Source organism: Hemicordylus capensis, chromosome 4 (genome assembly GCF_027244095.1).
Source record: "Hemicordylus capensis ecotype Gifberg chromosome 4, rHemCap1.1.pri, whole genome shotgun sequence".
Classification (NCBI taxonomy): domain Eukaryota; kingdom Metazoa; phylum Chordata; class Lepidosauria; order Squamata; family Cordylidae; genus Hemicordylus; species Hemicordylus capensis.
In genome coordinates, this window is record NC_069660.1 from 103,989,911 (window position 1) to 104,015,620 (window position 25,710).

General features: G+C 42.2%; 1 protein-coding gene and 1 long non-coding RNA gene across 2 annotated transcripts in view; one reads left to right on the top strand and one right to left on the bottom strand.

Annotated features, from left to right (window-relative positions):
- The window catches only part of JAK1 (Janus kinase 1), a 150,088-nt gene that overhangs the window by 97,349 nt on the left and 27,029 nt on the right, over window positions 1–25,710 (bottom strand). The window lies entirely within an intron of this gene.
- LOC128322524 (uncharacterized) lies at window positions 566–4,782 on the top strand. The gene is made up of 3 exons (XR_008305758.1): window positions 566–947; window positions 3,522–3,602; window positions 4,546–4,782. It is a non-coding gene; the product is annotated as an uncharacterized LOC128322524 (long non-coding RNA).

Sequence of the window (25,710 nt, forward strand, 5' to 3'; positions counted from 1 at the left end):
AAATAAAGGCAGCAACCTTGGTGGTAACAAGGTGTGGATGACAACTTCCTTATCTTTGATGCGCATGAATCTGGCAGCTTGCTTTCCTGCTACTAGAAAGCCATTCATAGAGTGTATGATGTTGAACCTGCGTAAGCCTCTCTCACCGCATCTTGCAGCTCAGCATCGGGGGATAGCAAAGTAAGCGGGACGGGGGGTCTTTGAGCCCGCTTTCACAAATATATATAACACCGTGCAGCAGGTAGTAAATAATTACAAGAAAATGTGACTGTCTGCCTTATATAGCCTCTTTTTCTGGGCATATCGAAGACTGAGCCGCCGTTTGTACTTTTTGACGCAGCTTTTGGGCTTAATACCAGCCATCTAGAGCGGCTGCATTACGTGCCCTGCATTTCTCCCGACCGCATACTGGAACTTAACCGAAGTATCTATCACCCCACATAAAAACAACAGAAACCTCGAAGAACGTCGATGGGCGCTAGGACCCGGCAATCACAGCAGCCCTAAGAGAAGGGGCGGCGTTCCCAGTACTGTAGATAAACGTAACTGCCAGAAAGTGGAGTGGGTGGCAACTGCTGCAGGGAAAAAAAGAAGGTTTTACCGAAAGTGGAATCCTCTTGGCTGTGTTCGAATCTAATATCCTGGAATTCCCATCAAGTATCGATTTGGTTTTTAGATTAATAGATCAGGTTTCATGCATGCCACTAACTTTCTTCCCCCTTTTATTTATTTTTTGCTCATTTTCGGCAGCATGAGAGAAGATCAATTCCGTGCTATAACCTTTCACCAAGATCTGAGCCTGCCATCTTCTCGCCACTGTATTGGGGGAAGGGAGAAGAATTACTCATGGCTCTTCCTGGAAAGGAAAGGTTATAGCAATAATGAAGCTGAAAAAGCTTCGGCGACGGAACAAAACTGTTTCTTTGATAAATCCTAGAACTGAAGAAGTATGTGGTTTTGTTTGGTTTGTTCTTTCTTTATTTCTACATCGTGCATCTCCCTTAAGCAGAAACCGAAACGGAGGGCCATAATAATCACAGTAGTTTTATGATCTTACGTTTTCTTTGGGAGAAGCAAGACTTAAACTCCGGGATGGGTTTAAATACGAGCACTATCAGCATCTTCCGAAGGGGAAATAGCTAGTGATGGGAAAGCCTTAACCATTTCAATTAAAAGTCCAGTCCCCCTCAACCTATAGAAGTACTTTTATTTTCAGTATTCATACAAGTGTCTCTCTCCCCCCCCCACCTTATGACCTGCCAGAATAATGAAACTATAGTTATAGTGCATGCATACGTTGTCAATTAATAAAATGTTAGCCTATTTGATCTTTAAGAACTATATTTTTTCATTTAAAAAATGAATATATGCCACTATACATACATGCTGATATGTATAGCATGTACAGTGAGGGAAATAAGTATTTGATCCCCTGCTGATTTTGTCCGTTTGCCCTCTGACACAGAAATGACCAGGCTATAATTGGAATGGTAGTTTTATTGTAGCTGTGAGAGACAGAATAACAACCAACAAACCCTCAAAAGCCCAGTGCCCAAAAGTCAGCGATGGATTTGCATTGTAGTGAGGGAAATAAGTATTCAATCCCCTATCAACCAGCAAGATTTCAGGCTCCCAGGTGTCTTTTCACTATATGCAGGTAACGAGCTGAGATGAGGAACACCCTCTGTAAGGGAGTGCTCCTAATCCCAGCTTGTTACAGTACCTGTATAAAAGACACCTGTCCATAGAAGCAAGCAATCACTCAGCTTCCAAACTCACAACCATGCCCAAGACCAAAGAGCTGTCGAAGGATGTCAGGGACAAGGTTGTAGACCTGCACAAGGCTGGACTGGGCTACAAGACTATCGCCAAGCAGCTTGGTGAGAAGGTGACTACAGTTGGCACGATAACTCGCAAATGGAAGAAACACAAAATAACTGTCAATCTCCCTCAGTCTGGGGTTCCATGCAAGATTTCACCTTGTGGAGTTGCAATGATCATGAGAACAGTGACAAAGCAGCCCAGAACTACACGGGGGGAACTTGTCAATGATCTCAGGGCAGCTGGAACCATAGTCACCAAGAAAACAATTGGTAACACACTATGCCGTGAAGGACTGAAATCTTGCAGTGCCTGCAAGGTCCCCCTGCTCAAGGCAGCACATGTACAGGCCCATCTGCAGTTTGCCAATGCACATCTGAATGATCCAGAGGAGAACTGGGCGAAAGTGTTGTGGTCAGATGAGACCAAAATCGAGCTCTTTGGCATCAACTCAACTCATCGTGTGTGGAGGAGGAGGAATGCTGCCTATGAGCCCAAGAACACTATCCCCACCGTCAAACATGGAGGTGGACACATTATGCTTTGGGGGTGTTTTTCTGCTAAGGGGACAGGACACCTTCACCGGATCGAAGGGACGATGGACGGGACCATGTACTGTCAGATCTTGGGTGAGCACCTCCTTCCCTCAGCCAGGGCATTGAGAATGGGTCGTGGATGGGTATTCCAGCATGACAATGACCCCAAACACACAGCCAAGGCAACAAAGGAGTGGCTCAAGAAGAAGCACATGAAGGTCCTGGAGTGGCCCAGCCAGTCTCCAGACCTTAATCCCATAGAAAATCTGTGGAGGGAGCTGAAGGTTCGGGTTGCCAAACATCAGCCTCGAAACCTTTCTGACTTGGAGAGGATCTAAAGAGGAGTGGGACAACATCCCTCCTGGGTTGTGTGCAAACCTGGTGGCCAACTACAAGAAACGTCTGACCTCTGTGATTGCCAACAAGGGTTTTGCCACCAAGTATTAAGACATCTTTTGTGAAGGGATCGAATACTTATTTCCCTCACTACAATGCAAATCCATCGCTGACTTTTGGGCACTGGGCTTTTGAGGGTTTGTTTGTTGTTATTCTGTCTCTCACAGCTACAATAAAACTACCATTCCAATTATAGCCTGGTCATTTCTGTGTCAGAGGGCAAACGGACAAAATCAGCAGGGGATCAAATACTTATTTCCCTCACTATATGTATGTATAGTATGTATGTATATGATTATCAGCATGTATGTATGTATGTATTATTATTATTATTATTTCTTGTTTACACAGTCAAACAGGTGTTATTGACTGGTTTGTTTTATCCAGACATCGAGTCCTTCCCAAGGACCTGGGATGGCTGAATTTTATTGTCAATTGTTATAGACATCATCGCAGAATATAGGCTGTTCCCACTAAAGCTGCTTTTTGTAATTGGCTGATGGTGATTTCTGTGACCCCTATGGTGTTGAGGTGCTCTTCAAGGTCTTTTGGAACTGCACCCAGGGCGCCAATGACCACTGGGATTATTTTGGTCTTTTTCTGCCACAGCCTTTCAATTTCAATTTGTAGATCTTTGTATTTGGTCATTTTTTCTTTTTCTTTTTCTTCTATTTTTCTATTTCTTTTTCTTCTAGATATTTATTATTATTATTATTATTATTAATAATAATACAGTTTATATCCCACCTCTCATTTATGAAATTCAAGGTGATTGACATTTTCTGGAACAGAAGGCACAGACTATGTCTTGCAAAGCATGACCCCAGTGTGTGAATTATGGTACAAAAGGTAGGGAGACTTAACAAAAACTGAGTATGTATCTAGTGGCGTTTTTAGACAGAGGCAGTGTAAGCACTTGCTTACTGCAGCAAAATTTGAGGAGCAGCGTTTTAAAGGTAAAGGGGGGAACTTCCCCCTCGCCCACCCTCCCCGCAGCTGCCACAGTGTGGCCTTCGCTGACCTTATCCCGCTGCACACAGTGGTGGTTTTTAAGGGGGGGGGCTTTCTCCCTCACTGCAGCAGCTGGGGCGGCAAATCCTTGGCCACCTACGGGTGGCAAAATGCTTATTATCTCCCTGTACGTACCTCCACTTTCTCACTACCTGTAGTTGCTTCCTCTGTCCCTTTCCATAGCCAGCTTTCCACCTTACAGTTCAATAAGGACTCCACGGAACCTCAGTTAAAACTGGGCTCTGTCTGTGCCCTTGAGCTTCCAACATACGCGTCGCTTCCCACTCTGCATCCCTTCAGGGGCAACTACTTCCTTTCTATGTTAAAGTGAGCCAAGATTGGTCATGTCATCCCAACCCAATAATCTTGGCTTATTCTAATGTACTTGCTTCAAATAACCTTAGATCTGTACCATAGTTTGGAGTTTCAGACACTCACCTGGGGCACTAGTTTTAAAGTATTCAGAATAAAAACTTGGTGTTTTTAGCAACCAATTAAAAATACACATATTTTTTAAAGGCTGTAGTTTTTAAAATGACTTTCAGTTTGAAATTCAATTTTAATTGTGGTTTTAGTTTGGTCCTTTAACTTTTTTAGTTTAATTTGGTTAACTTTATTAGTTGTATTTTACATTTTATCTATTTTATTAATGTTGTGATCCGCCCCCAAGCAGTAGAGTACCGGAGGGATGGGGTATAAATATTTAAATAAATAAATTACACTAACCTTGTGGGGCGGACTGGTTTATAGTTTTCTAACTCTATCATGTTCTTTGTTTTAGAACTCGCTGATGAGGAGCCAAGCAGTGCTTACGCACCACCAAATGTGGTGGTGCGTGTGAAAGACCATGGTGAATGATTGAGGGTGATGGCTAGTTGTCTTGGTATCCTTAAAAAGTGCTGCTGTGCAGATTTTTTGAACAAGCCATGGGAGTTACTGATTACCAAAAGACAGTCCTGAAACTCTATAATGATTTGTCTGAGGCCTTCAAGTTTCAGAAATTAATTAAAAATGAGTTCATGTATTCCTGTACTACCACACATTTGGGGAGGGGGGACATGAACACTTGTAAAGGGCAAAAGCCACCCACTGCTGCTAATTCTTTAGAAACCCCATCAACACAATCTGATGATGATCCTATAGGGGTGTCTCAAACAAACCCATCTGCTGATCAAACAGTTGGATACCAAGTCAGGTCCACTACAGAGGCACATTCCGCTGTTGATCCGGCTATGGGTTCTCAGCCAGCCAGCTCTGAAGAATCTCAGGAGGGCGGTGCTGTGGGGTCCTAGCAGCACAGCTCTGAAGAATCTCACGCTAACATGGCGTCCCATGTATACCCAGACACCACCACCCCCATTCAAAGTGGGGTATTTGCTTTAACAGTGTCCCAGCTGTGTGGGCACTGTATCTCAACCAGTCTCACTTCGCATTCCTCAGGAAGATTCCAGGGTCTTGCTAATTGGGTAGTGAAGGCCGAACTAGTGTTCTTGCAAGCATTACTGGGAAGCCCAGTACACCGGATTAGGGATGTGCATAAAACCGGTTCTCCCGGTTCAGTTCAGATCCGAACCGGGTCCGAACCGGACCAGGGTGGTTCGGTTTTGGTTTTGCCGAACCACCCCCCCCCGGTTTGGATCCGAACCGAACTGGTTCGGATCTCAAAAAATAGCTGGTTTGAAAGGGGACCTTGTGTTCTACCTGCCACCCAAATTTCAAGTCGATTGGACCTTCCTCTGATTTTTTACAATTTTTTTAAAAAATTTCAATTTTTGCCCATAACTCCCTATGTGGAGCACTTAGGGGCAAAAAGCTGGGGTGGGTGGTAGCCACCAATGGGTGTCCTCCACCCCAACAATCCCAAGGCAATTGGTTGCTCCTAGTATTATTGGTGAATTTTTGAAAAAAAAAAATCCCATTGACTAGAATGGGGGTTTGGGGCTGCCCAAGACCCGGCTCTGTGGGGCAGCATCACCACCAAAGTGGGTCCGGGGCCATGGCAAAAATGGCCTCAGTCCTTCCCAGCAATCCCCGGAGAGATAGGAGTGATGGGTTTTTTTATTAAGATTTTCTAAGGCATTAAATAATATCTAATTGGAAAGAATAGAATGTGTGTCACTGGGTGAAAGGTGATAAAAAGCCACATAGAGAGACAGTTATTCATTTAATGCCTTAGGAAATCCTAATAAAAAAACCATCACTCCTATCTCTCCGGGGATTGCCGGGAGGGACTGAGGCCATTTTTGCCATGGCCCCAGGCCCACTTTGGGGGTGCTGCCACCCCACAGAGGCGGGTCCGGGGCTGCCCCCCAAAAAACCCCAATCTAGCCAATGGGATTTTTTCTCTTCTTTTCAAGAAATCCACCAACAATGCTAGGGGCACCCATCAATTGCCACCCCAGCCTTTTTGCCCCTCTCTCTGGGCGCCCTAACACTTAACACCTAGTACCTACCACCTACCCAAGCAAGATGACACTCAGAGAGACAACACACCAACTCTCTGATCTAACAAAAAGGCCACTGCTGTTGCTGCCTGCCAGCAGTGGAGCAGCACACTAAGCACACACACAGAGAAGAAGCAGGAGGCGGAGTGTGGATTCTATGATAGCATATTAGAGTGGATTGATGGTGTCTCATTGAAAATCTCATTTGCTGTCATAGAATCCACACTCAATACTAGGGATGTGCAAAAAATTTCGGGCACAGAATGATCTGTGCCCGAAACGAACAATTTCGGGTGAATCGGGGCCGAACCGAATCACCCCCGATGTCCCCCGATATTTTTCCGGCACGAGCCGAATCACCCGAATTTCGGGCATGAAAAATTCGGGTGATTCGGTTCACGGTTAATTTTTGGTGAATTTTTAAAGTTTTAGTGACTTTGGGGCAGTTCGGGGGCATAGCATGGGATCTGGGCAAAAGGAGTGGGGTGGGGTGGTAGTGCCTAATGGGTGCAGGCTACCACCCCAATTTCAGGGGGATTGGGCAAAGGGCTGATTTTTGGTAAATTTCTGAAATTTTCATGTCTTTGGGGCAGATTGGGGCATATTGGGGCAGAAAGTGGGGCCTGGGGCAGAATAGTGGGGTGGGGTGGTAGTGCCTAATGGGTGCAGGCTACCACCCCAATTTCAGGGGGTTTGGACAAAGGGGTGATTTTTTGAGAATTTTTGAATTTTAGTGACTTTGGGGCAGTTTGGGGGCAGAAAGTGGATCTGCCCCAAAATAGTGGGGTGGGGTGGTAGTGCCTCATGGATGGAGGCTACCACCCCCATTTCAGGGGGATTGGGCAGAGGGCTGATTTTTTGAGAATTTTTGAATTTTGGGTGTCTTTGGGGCAGATTGGGGGCAGAAAGTGGATCTGCCCCAAAGGAGTGGGCTGGGCTGGTAGATAGTGCCTAATGGGTGGAGGCTACCACCCATCCCCAATTTAAGAGTGATTGGGCAGAGGGGTGAATTATGGTGAATTTATTTGTATGAGGTTTGTCTTCATAAGGTGAAGTGTGCTAAATTGATTACTTCCTCATATTCATAGTAAGTGTGAAAAAGTGAAAGTGGGGTCATGAGAGTTGTTTAATTGAAAAAAATCTCATTTGCTATGATAGAATGAGAATTCACACCTCAGAAGTTTTTTTCAGAAGTACACTCTAACCACTACACCACGCTGGCACACACATACACAGTCAAACTCTTGCCCCCTCTCTAAAAGTGTAAGACATTAGGTCCATTCACACATTGTGTTCAACACTTGTACAATGAGTGTACACACAGGTACAAATCTGTTCTTAGCTACAGTCCTTCACATGTTATGTTGAACACAGGTACAGCTGAACACTACCTATCTGTACCATGCATTTGAAGGGCCTGTATCCAGATTCAATTTTAAAATGAACCCCAGTTCAGTAATTCACACCAACATATGTACACTTGTACAGCATAATGTCTGAATCAGCCTAAAGAAGGCCAAGGAATGACTATAGGATTTATGGGGGAAGGAATAGATTTGCGCAAGGAGCAGGAACATGGAGGAAACCTTTTCCAAATTTATCCTCCATTTTAGAAGAGAAATATCAGCACACTTAAAAGAGACAGGAATATTTTAATGAAGTTCCTGTACCTATGGGTAAGACAGGCATGTTTGCAAAAATGCAAACAGTGAAACAAAGGAATTCAGGGCCTGGTTGCCCAAAGGAAACAGCATTATGATCTCTGAATACGCATTACATCCCATGAATACATATTAAGGTTATATTAGACAACAAGAATGCACTTTTACTAGAAAATGGTGATTAAATAGAATCTTCTTGACTGATGTTTTAAAATGTGATTTAAATAATTAAAATTGAGTTCTGTGAAATTATTTAAATCATGATTCAAATGATCATTGCAACCCTGCTTGCAGCCATTCTATACAGTTTCCAAGTAAAGCCTTAATGAACACATGGGAGCTTACTCCTAACTGTTTTGTGCATAGGCTTGCAACCTGAGGATATATCTCAGAAATGTTTATATTGTGAGACAGAGAGAGAGAAAGGCTTGCTTTAAAAAAGAAAAAGTGTGCATATGCATATTTGTGAGAAGAAAGGAAATTAGTGGGGGCTCTGGTGGAAACTTCTCATTCTCAGAACTTTTGCTAATAGAACACTTTCTCTGGCTAAGTTTTACAGCTGACAGTGGTACAGCTGACTCCTAGGATCTCTCGGGGGGGGGAGATCACACAAACAGTGAGTCTGCAAAAGCAAGATGGCTCAGAGAGTCATGGTCTATTCACCTTTACCTTGCATTTATTTTGCCAGAGTTTGTGTTGCTTTCTGTTCTCTTCATTTGGGCTGGCCTTCCAATTTCTGAAGGAAGTCTTCTTCCCCTTTAAAGCTTCCACTACTTTATTTGTTAGCCATGCTGGCAAGTGGTGGGGACTTGTTCATCAGCCCAGGGTGGTGGGACTTGTTCACAGAGGGGTTGTCTCGAACAATAAAGCTATACAAAATGGCCACCTGCCCATTTTCATGCCTGTGCACTCAGTCCTTTCTGGGCTTTGAAATGTGTTCCTATTGGTCCTAGGTGGTGAGGCATGTTCGTATAAGGGTCACATGCTCACCTTCAAAGCATGCCTGGACATATTCTAGGGTGGGGTAGGATGTTGGGGGGCCAAACTGGGGCCGAGGGCATACCCGTAGTTCTGACTTTTCCGGTCACATAATCCCCCTCTCTGACCATTTCCTGTGATGTAAGCCCCTCCTTTGACCATTTCCGGTGACATAATGACCTTCTGACAGCTCCACACCCCATGTGACTGCTATGACTTCAGCCCAAAGCCATGTGCTTCTGTTTATACACAAAAACACATGGAGTTTGACAGCTAGTATGTCTCCTAAACTACTTACATATGAACCAGCCCATAGTAGGAAATCTGGGGGCTAGATATTTAAAGGATATTGACACCTAGAAGTAGCCTAGAACACTTTCTGATCTCGCAGCTTCAGCATCTGTTGGAATTGCTTGCTTTTCCTTGATTTCCACATTTCCACCACACCCTTCAATAATAAAGCCAGACATCTTTAGTAAGAGTTGTATTTATTGAGTCTGGTGTGTTTGTTTTTTCCATTTCACAGTAATTAAAGCTGGAAATGGTTTTCTTACAACTGAATCCTGAAGGCATAAAAAAAGAGCTCTGAGTTCTGAGAAGATAAACTTCTGACAAAAAGAGGGCTAGAAAGATTGCACAGTAAGCTAAAATGAGAGGAAATATTTATAAAGTATTGCTCAGGATAAATCTGCCACAATAGTGTCTGGAGATGGGCAGCATGATACTGCAGAGTAAGCTTTAGTGGGAGAAATAATAGCACCTGGAAAGTAGAACAGGGATATCCTGCTCGACTCCATTTGCCACCAACCTCCTCTGCTACAGAGGCAATACACTCATACACTAATAGGATTCACAGTGGACTTTCTTGATTCAATGAGGACAAGTGGAAGATTATGTGGCTTTTTCTGATTATTAATCAACACCATGTAAGTTGACTTTCCACTCTTTCTATATCTATATCTATGGTGTGAAATCTTCTGCAAACCAACAATGGATGTCGGACACTGGCTGGACACTATAATTTAGCATTGGCAAGGTTGTAGTGAATTAATGTTTGCAGCACTGTCAAACCTGAAAGTATGTCAAACCTTTTAAAATTAACTACAAGAATACATATGTATAGGTTGAAATTGATTTAATATCCCCCAAAGAGGAAAATTTTATGCTGAGGTTTTGATGTGTAAGCAATCACAGTATATTTTGCTCAGTGAGTACGATAATTTCTTGTCATTTTATTATAAGGATCTTGGTTTAGGTTGCTTGGATATTTTGTTCCAAAGAACTTTTAATATAAGTTGTCAAAATTATTCTTAAAGAGATAGATAGATAGATATAACTGGCAATGTTAAGACAATCCAGCATATGGAAAATCCCATTTTCCACTAGTGTGGTCAGAAGTTATGTAAGTGCTTATAAACTACATGCAATATAGGAAGCTGCCATATACTGAGTCAGACCATTGGTCTATCTAGCTCAGGTATTGTCTTCACAGACTGACAGCAGCTTCTCCAAGGTTGCGGGCAGGAGTCTCTCTTGGCTCTATCTTGGAGATGCCGCCAGGGAGGGAACTTGGAACCTAGATGCTCTTCACAGAGCGGCTCCATCCCCTTAGAGGGATATCTTACAGTGTTCACACTTCTAGTCTCCCATTCAAATGTAACCAGGGTGGACCATGCTTAGCTAAGGGGACAAGTCATGCTTGCTACCACAAGACCAGCATTCCCTGCCTGTAACATCAAATTACTGAAGAAGACTTCTGTTAAAAGTTTTTGCTGAATTTTGATTGGGCATGTTAGAAATCGTTGGTTTTATGTCATATGTTTGTATAATATTAGTTGTGTTATAGAGCTGATGTGACTTTAAGTACTACTTGCAATAGGATTTTATGTATATGGAATCCAAGTTTGTCACTGACTGAATGTTAAGGATATTGTAATTTCTTAATGTTCAAAGATGAGTTTGATTTGAAACATTAACTCCTAACCTTTATTTGTATACCCCATTTGAAATGATATTTTAATCAGAGACTTAATTACTTATAGTCCACTCATTTTAAGACCAAAGAACACATGATATTTAATGTTTCATTAAAATTGATAGGCTTTGTTCTTTTTCAGTCAATCCAAAGAACACAAATGTGTATGTAGAATACAAAGTATTCTAGCATTTGTATTACGGACAGTGGGTGCTGGTGGTGGTCTGGATCAGGAGCACTGTGGGATGAGAGATACCAAGGAGAGTTTTTTCCTGTGGCAAATAGGAGCCACAGGCAGTCAGATTCAAAAAAGGACTAAGGGGGCAGGGAAAGGGTTAAAGCCTTCCTCTTCATTGTGGTCCTGATGTGGATTAGTGGCCCTACAACTGCTATTGATTAAAGAAAAAATAAAGTCAATTGGTGCTCATGATGCATTAAATGTCATATATAATTTCACTTTTCGCCACTATGCTGCATTATCTCTCTGAGATAAGCAGAAAGGCAAAGGTAGACTTATTTCTGGAACATGAAAGCAAATATGCAATTGATAAAACAAATGAATTATATTTCCCAGCTCTAAAAAATAAAGTATCAGGTGAAAGATTATTCAAAATCATTCTTCAGGTTATCAAAATTAAATTTCATCTTCAGTAGTCACATTCTCAACCCAATGATGTTGTCATACTGTTCTTTTTATAGTTGTACAAATTGGAATGGTTGGTTCTGCTTACCATAAAAAGTCCTAAATGCAAGGACTTGCATTTGGGGCAGTATACAAACATGTCAAATCAATCAATCAATTAATCATGTAGGACTGATTTTGCTTGTAGCTTATAGGTGATTTAATAGTATTTATGTTGTTAGAATTTGTCACTGACTTGTTTTGTGATCTCATATTCACCTGCCTTACACCCAGGCAAATTATGTCATTGAAGTTATATTTCTAGAAAAGGGTTGTAACTTGATGCAAGATATTTAAATTCTAGGATGGACACGAATGATTCCTCCCCCCCGCCCACCAGAGAGCTGAAAGTGGTTCAAAAACTGGTTTTCTGCTTATGATGTGTACATACCACACATATGCCTCTGGTGACAGGTCCTGTATAGTTGCAGAGTTTTATTTTACATGGCAGAGAGAGTGTATGTGAGGGGGAAGTGTGTTTACACACTGTGTAACAGAAAGCAATGTCTCTCTCACACCTCTTTCAACTCTTGTAAACTATTACCTGTCTATAGCTTCAGCTGTCTCCTTCCATTCTATCAATAGCAATAGCAATAGCACTTACATTTATATACCGCTCTATAGCCGAAGCTCTCTAAGCGGTTTACAATGATTTAGCATATTGCCCCCAACATTCTGGGTACTCATTTTACCGACCTCGGAAGGATGGAACGCTGAGTCAACCTTGAGCCCCTGGTCAGGATCGAACTTGTAACCTTCTGGTTACAGGGCGGCAGTTTTACCACTGCGCCACCAGGGGCTCTATCAGACTTCAAACCTACCAAACCAGAGTTCTAGGTGTGACCTTAGTATCTAATCACATTGCTATAAGAAGGAAACAGCAGCGTAGTAAGTACTATATGGTTAACTATCGGTTAACCATTGAGATTGTCCAATGTTCTTTTGCGTTAGTCTATGGTTTATTAGGACTTTTGGGCAAATCAGCACCTTGATTTGCCTTCCATGTCTGGAAGGTAATAGGAAGCCAGCCTCTGCTACTAACTGGGCAAAGAGGTGCCTTTTAAAGTGGTGGCTCTCTTGCATCCAGCAGAGAGTACCTGTTAGGGATGTACATGAATCATGATTCGAAGGGTGATTTTTAACACATCCCATGCACCTTTAAAATGGAGGTGAGCAGGTGCATTACGAATCGAAGGGTGAATACATCGGCATGTGGCGTTGCACGAGAGAGCTGAGGGAGAATGCCACTGGTGCACCACAATAACTAGGAGAAGCGCCCCCAATTCAGGAACTGGCAGTGAGTGGTGGGGAGCAGGTATACACCTGTTCTACTCCATTTTACAGGTGCAGGGGATGTGTTACAAATCGCCGTTCGAATCGTGATTCGTGCACATCTCTAGTATCTGTTCAAGAATCTCTTCAGTGACTTCTTAGATTGTGAATCCCATTGGAATAGGTTCCTTATTCCAGTTGTGCTTTGTGAATGTCTTGTTGAAAAGTTGTATATGAATATTCTCTATGATGCTGCTGATATTGTGACAAAATTTGTTTCCAATCCCAGCTCTTATAAAGGGCTAAACTATGTGCTTGTTTAACAAATTCTTGCCCTATTCACCTATAAAGCAAGAGTGGGGAGTTACCTTTGATATTAAAAGAAGCATGTAATGGAGGGGAGTAAAACCAACTCCTTCCCCCACCTTTACCTCACAATGCTTGGTTGCTTTAACAGTTTTCTTCCTGCCTGGTTCACTTCCTGGAATTGGGGCCATGCTGGGGGAAAGCTGCTTAAAAGCAGTGGAATGCAGTGAAGTAAGGTGGAGAAGCATGAATTACTCCTCTTCCCCATATGATCTTTTTGGAATAAAAAAGAATAAAAAAGTAAACTCCCACTCCTACTTTATAATGTGGACGAGATAAGCATGTGGTTGACCCTAATATCCAGTTTGGAAGGCTGTTCGGATACAGAAAGCTTTCAAAAGAGAAATGAGAAAATAGTCTTGGTCAGGGGCTATGCTTCTACTTTGAGCATTTAGTCCAGCAAGCTTTGAAAGTCTTACATTTCCTTGGACACTGGTGCATTCTGAGGTATTCTAAACAATAATTTACTCCTGTTCCACCATGCATAGGGTAGTGGTGAGTTTATAGGAGGGAGGAATTTACAGTGACTTAAATACAGTACCAGCAAAGTGTCATTCCTACAGCCAACAGCTCTATTCATGACAATTGGTCCTTAATACCTAAAAGAAGCATGTTTTAAAAGTTGCACTTTGGGAGAGTGTTGAAAATGGCAGTGTGGGATTTGCTGCACCGTATTATTCATTCATTCATTCAATTTCTATACTGCCCTTCCAAAATGGCTCAGGGTGGTTTACATTAAAACAAAACAATTAAAACCAATTAACAGTTAAAAACAGAGATTATAAACCCCCATAAAACAATAACAATTAAAACGTTCAAAACAATTTAAAAACCAGGTTACAATATTAAAACCATTTACAACAATTTAAAAACCCTGGAAGGCCAGGCCAAACAGATAAGTTTTGAGTATGGAGACCCGCTCAGATAAAGTGAGAAGTGGAGGTGCACACTATTGTAAAATGATGTAAACAAAAGGGAGGTCCTTTTCAACCAGCACAGGTGTGCAAGGACATCTTTTAAAACCAAAAGATTTATGGAGGGAAATTAAAAAATCAGAGTGCAGTAATGGCTGCACAGAGCACTCTGAAGTCTGGCAAGGCAGTGAAAGATGACTGGACTCTGTGCATTTAATTTCAAGTAAATTGGTCGAACCTTTGATTTTTAGTGGTGTTTTTTTAAAAATTAAGTTGAGATCCCAGTAACAAATGAGAATTGTGACAAAAAAAAAAAAAATCACATCTGAGAATCACTTAATTAAAAAAAAATCATTAAAAAGCAATGGATTTCAGAGCTCTCTGCCCAGCCATTACTACACTCTGATTTTTTTGTTTTGTTTTCTCCACATCCTTTTTGATTTAAAAGGGTGTCCTTGTGTTCCCACACTACTGCAAAATGTTGAAAACAAAAAGGAGATCCTTTTAAGAACATAAGAACAGCCCTGCTGGATCAGGCCCAAGGCCCATCTAGTCCAGCATCCTGTTTCACACAGTGGCCCACCAGATACCGCTGGAAGCCACAGGCAGGAGTTGAGGGCATGCTCTCCCTCCTGCTGTTACTCTCCTGCAACTGGTACTCAGAGGCATCCTGCCTGAGGATGGAGGTGGCCCACAGCCCTCCGACTAGTAGCAATTGATACACCACACAATGTGGGTGTGTAAGGACACCTTTTAAAAATCAGTCTATAGGGGAAAGGGGGGGGGAACTCCAGCGTGTGGTAAAGGCTGGACAGAGAGCTCTGAAAATTGGTATACAGGTAGTGGAAGATGGCAGGACTCTGTGTATTTAATTAAGCATATTGGTTTATGTATTGATTTTGAATAAACAAGTAATTTAAATACACTTATTTAATAAATGTGTAATTTGATACAAAGTCCTGCCATCCTTCACTCCCAGTATGCAAAATTTCAGAGCTCTCTGCTTAGCCATTGCTGTGCTCTGAATGTCTGTGTTTTCCATAGATGACCGTGTTGTTGTTTTGGTTTGAGAAGATGCTCTTGCACAATTGTGCTATTTTAAGAGGATTTCTGTAGTGTTTTCTTCATTTTGCAATAGTGAGGTTGTGCAAGAACACAAAAAATAAAAATAAAAAATAAGACAAAAGTGGGGAAATATCCGAGAAGTACACAAGCACAGAACCTGGTGCCTGGGCTTCCTGCTCCCTCCCAGTGAGAGCCCCAAGGTTGCTTAATGACAGTAGAACATTGGATTGTGCCCCTGTGCAAATGTACTTGCACAAGAGCACTGGGACTCCCGGTCCAGTCTGGGAGGAATTTTTTAAAAATTGGAAAAATAAGTGGAAATCATGCATGTGCACACACTTACTCCTTGCCTGCTTGAGCAAAGATGAATGCACCAATAGAAAGCATGTAACAGGGTGACCCCTCTGCAACTGAACTGGCCAGAAATAGATATGATGGATGGGGAGAGGTCTGCTGTATGAACATGCCAAGGTTTGAAAAACCATAACAGACCTCAAGCAACCACAGTAAAAAGCAGCAATGTGAATGGCCCAGATTTACTCTGATTTAGGAATATCACATTTATACACACCTATATATACATATATACTTTCCTCCTAACTCATTCTGACTTACACCCTTTCCTCCTGCGGTAAACTAAAGCCCCCCATCTGAGAAACTTCCCTGACAACCATCTAGAGGCATCAGTGAAACAAGTTGGCATTAGTTAATCCAGTTTATACTGAACAAGCATTGCTAACAGCTGGCATATATTCTGGCAGGAGGTGAGTTTTCGAGCGTGCTAAAAGGAAACCATTAGGTTATATAACATTTGTTTCCTGGCACAATATTATAAATGGTTTTTTTTATAAAACAAGAAATAAAAATTTAAAAAGGTGCTGAAAATTACAATTAAATCTACCAGGAAGTCTGGCATAGGAGTGGCCTGTTGCACTCCCTGGATGTAGGGCAACCTCTGCTACTGTTAAAATTGTTTGGCGGCTACTTGGGAACGGGCCTTCTCTGTTGCTGCCCCTGGACTTTGGAATGTGCTCCCTGTTGAAAAAAAGAGCCTCCCCATCTTTGGCAACTTTTAAAACGATGCTGAAGACACATTTATTCATCCAGGCTTTTGATTAGATTTATGGTTTAAATTTTTAATGCTGGTTTTAATTGTTTTTAATGTTTTAATGATTTTAATTGTTGAATTGATTTAGTTTTTATTTGATTTTAATTTTTGTTTTTATTTGTTGTATTATTTGTCGTAAACTGCCCTGAGCCATTTTTGGAGGGGCGGTATATAAATCAAATAAATAAAAGGGACTGTACGTGTGCTGGTAAGGGGAGTGGGGATATCAGGCACAATCATGTTCTGGTTTATTATCATCAGTGTTGGTTGTTATGGCTGCCATGTAGAAGTATCTGGAAGGGCTTCTTCATGGCTGCACCCATAGCTGTGAAAGCCACTCACAATGCCAATTGGTCTATTCATGTGGGCTGTTTGAATGTAGTCACAGCCACACAAAAGCACTTCCTGTGCCTTTCATGTACGGGCTGCCATGACAAAATTGCTCCTCATTCAGAGCATGCCAGAAGTTTTCTGAAGTGCTGTGATGCTGCGGATGCAACTCTTGTACCAACTTCATCAGTCTTTCAGGAAATGTTATGCTGCTGGGGAGAGGGTGGGGTGGGAGGAGGCTGACGTCCTCTGGGTTGTTTCATGCTCCTTCTCAACTTTTGAGACAGACACACAGACATGCAGGCATTCTCCTTTAAGAAGTAAACATTCTCCTCCAAGTATTCTGGGCAGCATATGCAGAAATATTTGATGTCTTGCAATCAGTCCAGTACTCTGTATTTTCTTCAACAAAATAGGAAAAGCTACATTTTATTGCAATTAATAAATGGAATAACTTTACCATTACTTGTGTTCAGGGTTTTGCATTGACTTATGATAGCCTCTCTAAATGGACTGTTGAAAGATATCTAGTACCTCTCATCTCAATTTTTCAGGCAATGAACCTGCTATCCTAAATGAACTCTTTTTGTTTTCAAGAACTGTAGGTGACCATGGGCCAGACCGAGGTAGGTAAGAACCTTTTTCATCTTATTTTTATTTTGGTCTTCCTGTTTCATTCCTTTGTACCAAAGTCTGCAAATCCAGTATTTCTTTTTGTGTTGTGCACTGAACACTGCAGGGTATATAAGCCTTATTATAGCATCCTTCTGCCATAGAAAAGGTACATATCTGAGCAAGCTCCTATTTGAACCCTACAAACCATACATGTCCTGAAGTAACCTTCAACTCATCTGAGCTTCCTATATGGCTGCAGTGGTGTTGTTTTTTTTAAAATCCCTGGTACACGTTAACACCATGCCCAAGCAGATCTTCAGATGCTAGGACTATAGATTGCTCAAGACAGATGCAAATTATACGAGTTGCACATTGACAGTGGCCTGTGATAAACGTAGAGTAATACGCAGGCAAAACCAAGTTAATACGGTTCTTGAAAAGGTTTTCCATTCTCCTATACACCTCAATCATAAGCTCTATTCAGACATTATGCTGTATGCGCGTACAAGTGTCTGTACACTAGGGGTGTGCATTGAATTTGCTGACAACCAGAACCAATGCAATGAAAGCCTTATAAATGCAATATGATATGGGACATTGTAGGGCAATTACTATACGCATGTTCATGTTTTTGTGTGATTCACTGCGCATACATTCTTTCAAGTGTACATGGGTGCAGCCTCCCTCAAATGCAAGGTACAGATAGGGAGTGTACTATTGTACAAACACTGAACATAATGTGTGCACTGGTCATGTTCTGTGCACCGATATGTACAAGTGTACATTTTATACAGCTTTATGTGCATTGTAGATAATGTGTGGCTAGGGCTATAGGTTCATTGAAATCTAGTCTAAATGACTGCAAAACCTTCAAACTCCCTCTTTTTTAGTCTGGGATATCAAAGGCAGTCCATTCTGAAGAGGTAAAGTACCCTCATGTAAGTGTTTAAACATCTCCATTCCTTCTGACCATTCTGAATTATTCAGCACTGCCTGTCTGCTTATAGAGTTAATTAAAGCAGAGGACAGTCAACACTAATGCTTTCATAGAAAGCAAGAGGGTTGCTGGTAGGAAGACAACTAGAAGCCACCCGACCTTTCTTTGTCCTTCTAGATGTGCTCTAAGTGGGCTGCATTGTAACTGACAGACTCCTTTAATGGTACTGACAAGCATCTACCAAACTCAGGGGTCAGAGGAAGTATGCCTTGATGCAAAGAGACATGTGTGCACAGTGATGCAGCCCAAATTTAATACACAGCAAGCAGTAACAAGAGTGTCTCCCCAGAAAAGAAGACCTGTCATTTGACAACTAACTTATCATTTTTGAAGAGTAGCCCTGTTATAGGATTGCTGACCAAGAAAAAAATGACCTGTGCTGGTGTGGCCTTGTGTCTTTAATGGTAGCTTGATCTGAAAAGGAAAGGAAAAAGTGTGGGGGGGGAGGGGGACAATAGGTGAAGCTTCTCACTGCATGGAGATCACCATGATCACTTACTACTGTCTGCAGACCAAGCTGCAGCTAAAAGCACAAGAGCAGAGGCTGATGAAAAGTTGGCAACTTATTGCTCTAAAGCAACTATATATTATTGTGGCATGTACTTTTGTAAGGCACTATTTTTTCAAATGCATGAAATAAGAAGGTGGAAGAAGGAAGAGAGGCAACTTCTGGATATCTAGTCTGAAAAAGTTATCACTTTATGTCTCAACCTGGATAATAATAATCTATGTGATTTCAGTGCAAGTATAAATGTACAGAATGCTTACCATATGATGAGAAACTGATTGACTTATTCTGGCATATCTGAACATGAAATAAATGCAAGTACCTCTTTTTTCAGTGAGGCAATAATTACATTCTCTGATTAATTATTTTGCCAATTTGTTTTTCTACATGATCCATATGGTTCACTTGCTGCCTATTGATTGGAAACTTTTTGATGTTGAGGAACAACTAATGGAATGGTGCCAGTTAGTTTTATAAATCTTGCTGACATATGTCACAAATGTTTCCTACTGTTGGGAGCAAATGTGTGATGAAGAAATCCTATATACTATTAATACAAATGTCTGGAATTTGGAGATAATAGCAAGGGATTACCTCAGGCTGCTATAGTGCTTTTTTTTAATAGCAAAAAGGTACAACATTCAAATGTCATGGTTGGAATGATCTTGTACAGAAAAGAATAATCATAGGACTTGCACTAATCAGTGAAGTATTTTCTGTGCCATTCACAATTCTTGAAGATTTCTAGGGAAATAGTTATACATAATGAGTTTAAGTAAGCTGCCGCTTTTGAAAAAAGGAGTCGCTGGAATCTTTCAGTATGCTGCTACTATCATGAAGGCCAGTATTAGTATGTAAGGTGCCAGCAAGCAAGAGACAGGAAAAGAGCCCTCCAAATTTTTACAAAGCTCTTACATGAATGAAGGTACACACCTTTGGTACAAACTGTCACCTTGAAATGCATTATTTCTTCTGTAGAGCATAATTGCAAAGAGAGCAATAGATCAGTGTGGCAGAACATTAAAGAATAAAAATCCTCAAATAAGTTTAGAAAAGATTTGACTCTGAACATGTATTAAGACTGGAACAATCTGCAGCAAAGGAATAGAGAGTATGGAACAAAAGTTGTCCTTCCAACATTTTTTTAAAATTGTAACTAAACAATCCAAGCATGTCCCACAGGATCACACCCTAATAAAGAGAACTAATAAAAATTATTCCACATCTGAAGGGTTGACCTCACTGTTACAGAGTGTGATGATGGCAAGGCTGATTCATCCAGGTCATCCTCATCAAAAACTGCATTCACTTCTTAGTACTGAAGAGTATCACCTTAAAAAGGAGGTGAAGAGAGAGTTCTTCCCGACAGGCTGTGCTTCCTGGCACCAGGGCTGCTCTAGGATGCTGAGTGTAAACTCATCCAGAGGTCTGAAAAAAACACCCACTAGTACAGGACATGGCAAACCAGGGGCTCTGAAATGTTAACTCCCAAAGAAGGGTGATTGTGAAAGAAAAGGGCTGGAGGAGGAGGAGGAGCTAACATCACCCAAGTAGAAAGGGTAACCTCAGATTTAAAAAAAAAATTGTAACTGAATGGTTTTAAGCTTAGGGGTAACAGCAAAAGTGATATATCAGCAACTCCACATTCATGGGACTCCTTGATATCCATCAAATCCAAGTTAAGACCTTATTTTTAAGGCTGGTCTTGTTTGTTTGTTAAGCATGCTAGAATATCTCTTGTGATATGTTTTAATTTTTCCTATTGCCTTTGCTACACAGATGTTTAGTAGGTAAGTGGTACATTTTGGTTGAGTTTTCTTTGGGTTTTTTGTTTTGTTTTGTTTTTACTTTAAAGGCAACAAAGCATGGCCTGCTAACAGATGATGACTTAGTACCAGGGCTTGTATCTGCTTTTTCCTCCTTTCCTTTCTGTTCCAGGCCCTAAGTGGGTGTCTGTATCTCTCTTTTTAAAGGCTGAAGTCCTATGCACTCTTTCTTGGGGAGTAAGCCCAATGTAATTCAGTAGGACAGACTTCTGCAAAGTTATGCATAAATAAGACTTAGGTGCATAAGCTGCACAGAAGTGAACATTTCAAAGGGAGCCATTTCCCTGATGTTGCAGCATGGAGCCCAAAACAGCAACAGCTGTGGCAATTCTCTCTTCTGTGTAACTCTTGATAGTACAGGAATGGTCTCTTAGTAAAGCCAATTTTCTAACTGCAAATATGCCTAGTCTTGTTACTCAGATTAACCCTTTTCTTTCATTGCATATTCCAGGGTTGAAGCCTGGCATCCAAACCATGTTTCAGTCCTTGAAAATCCTAGTTCACAATGGCCACGTTCACACATAATGGGGGAATGGAGTTGGAGGGACCCACAGTTTCCTTACTAGTATGTCTGAACCCAGCCGACTCTGGTCCTGTTGGCAGTGTGATCTGAGGTCATGCTGATGAGAGTCCAATTTGAACCTTCAGTTTGGAGTAAGGTTTCGTTGGTTCAAACCGAGGGTCCTGGGAGCTTCCTTTTACTCTGAACACAGCACTGAAGGCTGCATTAGGCCGAACTGGAGTTGAGGGAGGAAGGACTGACTGGCTGTGTGGGAGGGAGAGAGGAAAAGAAGGAAGCCTGCACAGCCAGCAAACCCACCTCTCCAGATTTGCTGACCACAGAGAGGAAGCTTTCCTGAGTGCGGGGGGCAGGTGGAACTGTGGGTCCACTTGACCTGCTGTTCCATGTTACATATGAATCCAGCTAATGCCCTTAATTTTGGATATAGGTAGTGTTGTCAGTTCTTTGAACCAGCTCCTACGCCTTTGAGAGTTGCACCGAAGACAGACTTTCACTGGCTGAAATTTTCTCCCATCACTGTATCTCCATTATGAGAAAAATGGCATCTGATAAACTACTGTCAATTAAGTGGTTAAAAGGAACAGGAGCTCTACCAGCCCAAAGGCACAAAAATCTAGCTCCAGTAATGAGGCAAAAGAAAGAAAGAAAACAATTTCACGTTACAAACAACTCTTAATTTAGTTGTGTTTTTCCCCCTTTAAACAGGATATGTAGCAGGAAGGAAGTGCTCAGCTGCAAACAGAGAGATAGCTACTAATGGTTCCTCTGTCCATAAATATATACTATTACAAATTGATTCTGGCTGCAATCCTCTCTTACCTGAGAGTCAATGGGATTGACTTCTGAATAGACATGCATAGAATTACACTGTCATTCTTTTCATTATTGTACATATACAGTATATAAAGTTGCTGGAGGAAGATGTTTGGGCTTTAGTTTCCCCCCTTTTTCAAAAAGTATTTCTTATACTTATCTAAGGAATGTTGAGATGTTTGAATCATTTTAACACCAGGACACTATTTCCATTCCTGTCACACATTCCTAGGTGCTACAGTTACATAGGAACATAGGAAACTGCCATATACCGAGTCAGACCATTGGTCTATCTAGCTCAGTATTGTCTTCACAGACCAGCAGCAGCTTCTCCAAGGTTGCAGGCAGGAGTCCCTCTCAGCCCTATCTTGGAGGGCCTCTCATTTTCACCCAGTTATGCCCCTTCGGGGGGTGAAGTAAAACCCCAAGCGGACCTGGGGTCAAAGGAGAATGTTCCAGCGATGGAAGGAGTCCATTCCCAAATCTCTGGATCAATTGAAGAAGGAATTTTGGGATCCTCCAACCCGGGGCCCAGGAGACTGGAAGAAAAGCTGCAGCCTGTGAGTACAATGGAACTAGATTTACTGGGAACAGTCTCTTGCCAGTCAAACCAGAAGGACAATTGAAATCCTAGGAGCTTGGGGGAGGGACCGATATATCCCCAACAGCCAGGAGCACAATTTGATCACCATGGGGTGAGTGGATCTACAACTCTAGACCCCCCAAAAGTAGAGGGAAATGTACCCTTGTTTTCCTCATTGCCATCGACTCATTCAATTATCCAGGCAGAAGCGAAAGCGAAACAAAGGCAGCCCTCTACTGAATCTGCTGAGTCACAGGCTGCTTTGTCTGATGTAATCTCACCCATTCCTGAAGAAATTACAACAGCCCTTGGAGATTTAGTAACCTTGGGGGAGCAAGGTTTAACAGAGCAAATGTTAACAGAATTAACAGTAGAAGAGAGTAAAAAAGAAATGTTTGTGATGAGTTCAATGCCTTTGCTGGAGAACCAAAGTATGGAGCTTTTTGAAACAGAGTGCAGAGATAGATCCCCCTTAAAAAGTCCAGGGTGGTCATCTCGTTTTCATGTAGAAGACTTTGAAGACCAAAGAGATACCAGACCCTCTGTATTAGAGAAATCACCATTTCTTCACTCTATGGGAGTAGAACAACAAGTATTTTTCCCCCACTGCCCTCAAAGCCAGTCTAACTCCTGCAACTTCTGCAGCTACTCCAGAAGAGGGCGATATTGCCCACAGTTACTCAGTTAATGTAACAGGAAGTAAGGAAAGCGCCTTGGAATCAGATGCTGAGTATTCAAGCTCGGGGGGGCGGGGAGTGAAGCGAAATTTTTCTGAAAATGACCCTCAATCATTGATACAGCCTTATCAAACAGATGGGGGTGATAAGTTGAATCCTGAGATAAATGACAAAATTTTAGAATCAGATGCTATCGAAGTGCTAGAACAAGGGGGCTGTTACACGCCCAATCAATGGCAAGAACTTCTGAAAAAGGACATTAAGGAGGTCTCCACCTTCCTACTAAGAACTGATATAAAACCATTGGACATGTTTGAATTTTGGGCCTTCTTCATAGCCCATATGGCAGTACCAAGATCCAAAGTTTCCTCAGCAACATGGGAGAAAAGGGGTGCGTATGCACAATGGGAACGCCTAGATAATGATCACAATATTATTTTTCAGTTTCTGCTTGGAAAGGACGCCATGTCCATTTCCAGTTCAAAGGTCTCGACTGCAGTGTCAACCAGCCTGATGATCCTAGAAAGGATAATGACTGTCAAGCACAAGGGCAGCACAGAAAGCTCCTGAAACCATTGAGATTTCCCCTTTGGCTAAATGAGTCTGTATTACTTAAAAACATACAAGAACTCATCCGGTCATGGCAAACAAAAATAAACGGAAAAGATGCTACATCACAACTGTCCCCATTATCAGAGGAAACTGAGGGTGAAGGCCCACCCATCCCCGTAGATCAGTGGATAGACTGGCTTTTCTCACTAACTACCATTCTGAAACTGAGAAGGAAGACGAAGAAGGAGAAGTGGCAACTAGCACAAGCAACCCGGGAATTAGGGCCACCATGGAACAAGAAAGAGAGTGGTGAGCATGGTGATAAATCAAAAGGGGTAGCAGCAAAAAAGCCTTTTCTAGAAGAAGCCTTCGTGACGGAGGGGACATCAAGCCCATCAAGTCGCTTACTCGCAAGTACTGAAAGTCAAGCAACACCTTCTCAGGAAGCAACCTCAAAGGGAGAAGACCAAGGTGAACCTGAGTGGCCTGTCACCCTAGAGGGATCAAGAATAGGAAGACTGACACCTGAACCAAGAGAACCTGAGACTCGGGATCAGAGGACAGTAAAACCCAAAACTAAAGTTACTACAGAAAAAAACACATGGAACACACAGGGAAACCCAGGAGTGAACCTGCAGACTCCAAAAGCCATCCCCAAAACTTTACAATCCAAGAGGGGGACCGCAACAGGAAAGTCAACTCCACAAACTAGCATGCAAGAGCCACCAGATACATCAAAAGCAGCCTCGGGAAGATCTCGATCCTTTGCTTCTGTGATCAACTCCAACAGAGACAAAAAGAATGATATACCAAGGCAGGGGAAAACCACAACTGGAGTAGCCGCGGACAGACGGGCTGACTTCTTAGTTCAGTTCGAAATAGAGGATGAGATACTAGCAGCCATCTCCAGCTCTCTATCCGAAGATGACGACCTGAAGAAACAGTTTGTAATCCGGTTCCGCTATTTAGGAACTGATGAACAGAAGGCGACCAGAGACTATGTCATCAAAAGGTTAATACTGGAAGCAATGGTTTTCCTGACATCACAGTTACGGGCTGTCATCCAACTGGTGGGGTCTAACGAAATAGATGTTTGTTTGAAAAACCAGGCAGCGTATCACAGTTTCTGGTCCAGCTGCAAGAAGACAGACGACCTCTATCCTGATCTTCTTGCTGGTTTTCAATTAATACCTCTATTTAAAGCAGATACTAGGGTCCTTACGATAACCCTTCGGACCACAACAGTGCCAGCAGAAGATGTGGCTATGTGGTTGGGGAGGCACACTAATGTCCTAATGGGCCCGCATGAAAGGAAGGACAGTTATGGAATTTGGACTGGCGAATATAGGTGCATAGTAGCACTATGTACAGACCCCGTAACGGGGACAATATAGCACCTTTCAAAATATTTCTTCATGAGCTCCGACAGAAAAAGCCTCTTTTACAGCGGACAACCGCCAGCATGCTACCACTGTGGGGCCTATGATCACATTCGCAGGGAATGCAACACATCACTCTGCTCCAAATGCAGAGTAAGAGGTCACAGTACTATGAGTTGCTATAAAAGCACTCGCTGCAACCTATGCATGGAAGTAGGTCACACGTACTTTGGGTGCCCCAAAGCACATTACAATAAAAGTAATAGAGAAAGGGCAATGAAAGTGGTGAAAGTTGCTAAATCAGGGAAACAGAGAGCACAAAAACAAACAGAAGGACCACCTGAAAGACAAGAAAGACAACAACAACAACAACAGGATCACCCTGGGGCGGGAGAGGAGATGGACACACATCCTTTCCCACGGGCTGATCACACAAGTTTGCAGGGTGCATCTAGGGAGACGCAAGACCAGTTTTCGTCCCCATGGATGCAGGCATCCTCTAAGAAAACCAAACAAAAAAAGCAATGGGAGGATCAAAGAAACAGATCGACCAATTTGAATAGACACCCCAAGGAAACGGGGATGGGTCTAACCCAACAGAATAGATTCAAGGTGCTAGCAACCATGGCAGAGGTTCCAGATGCCAATGATGAATTGATCCCTCCTTCAGACTCGGAA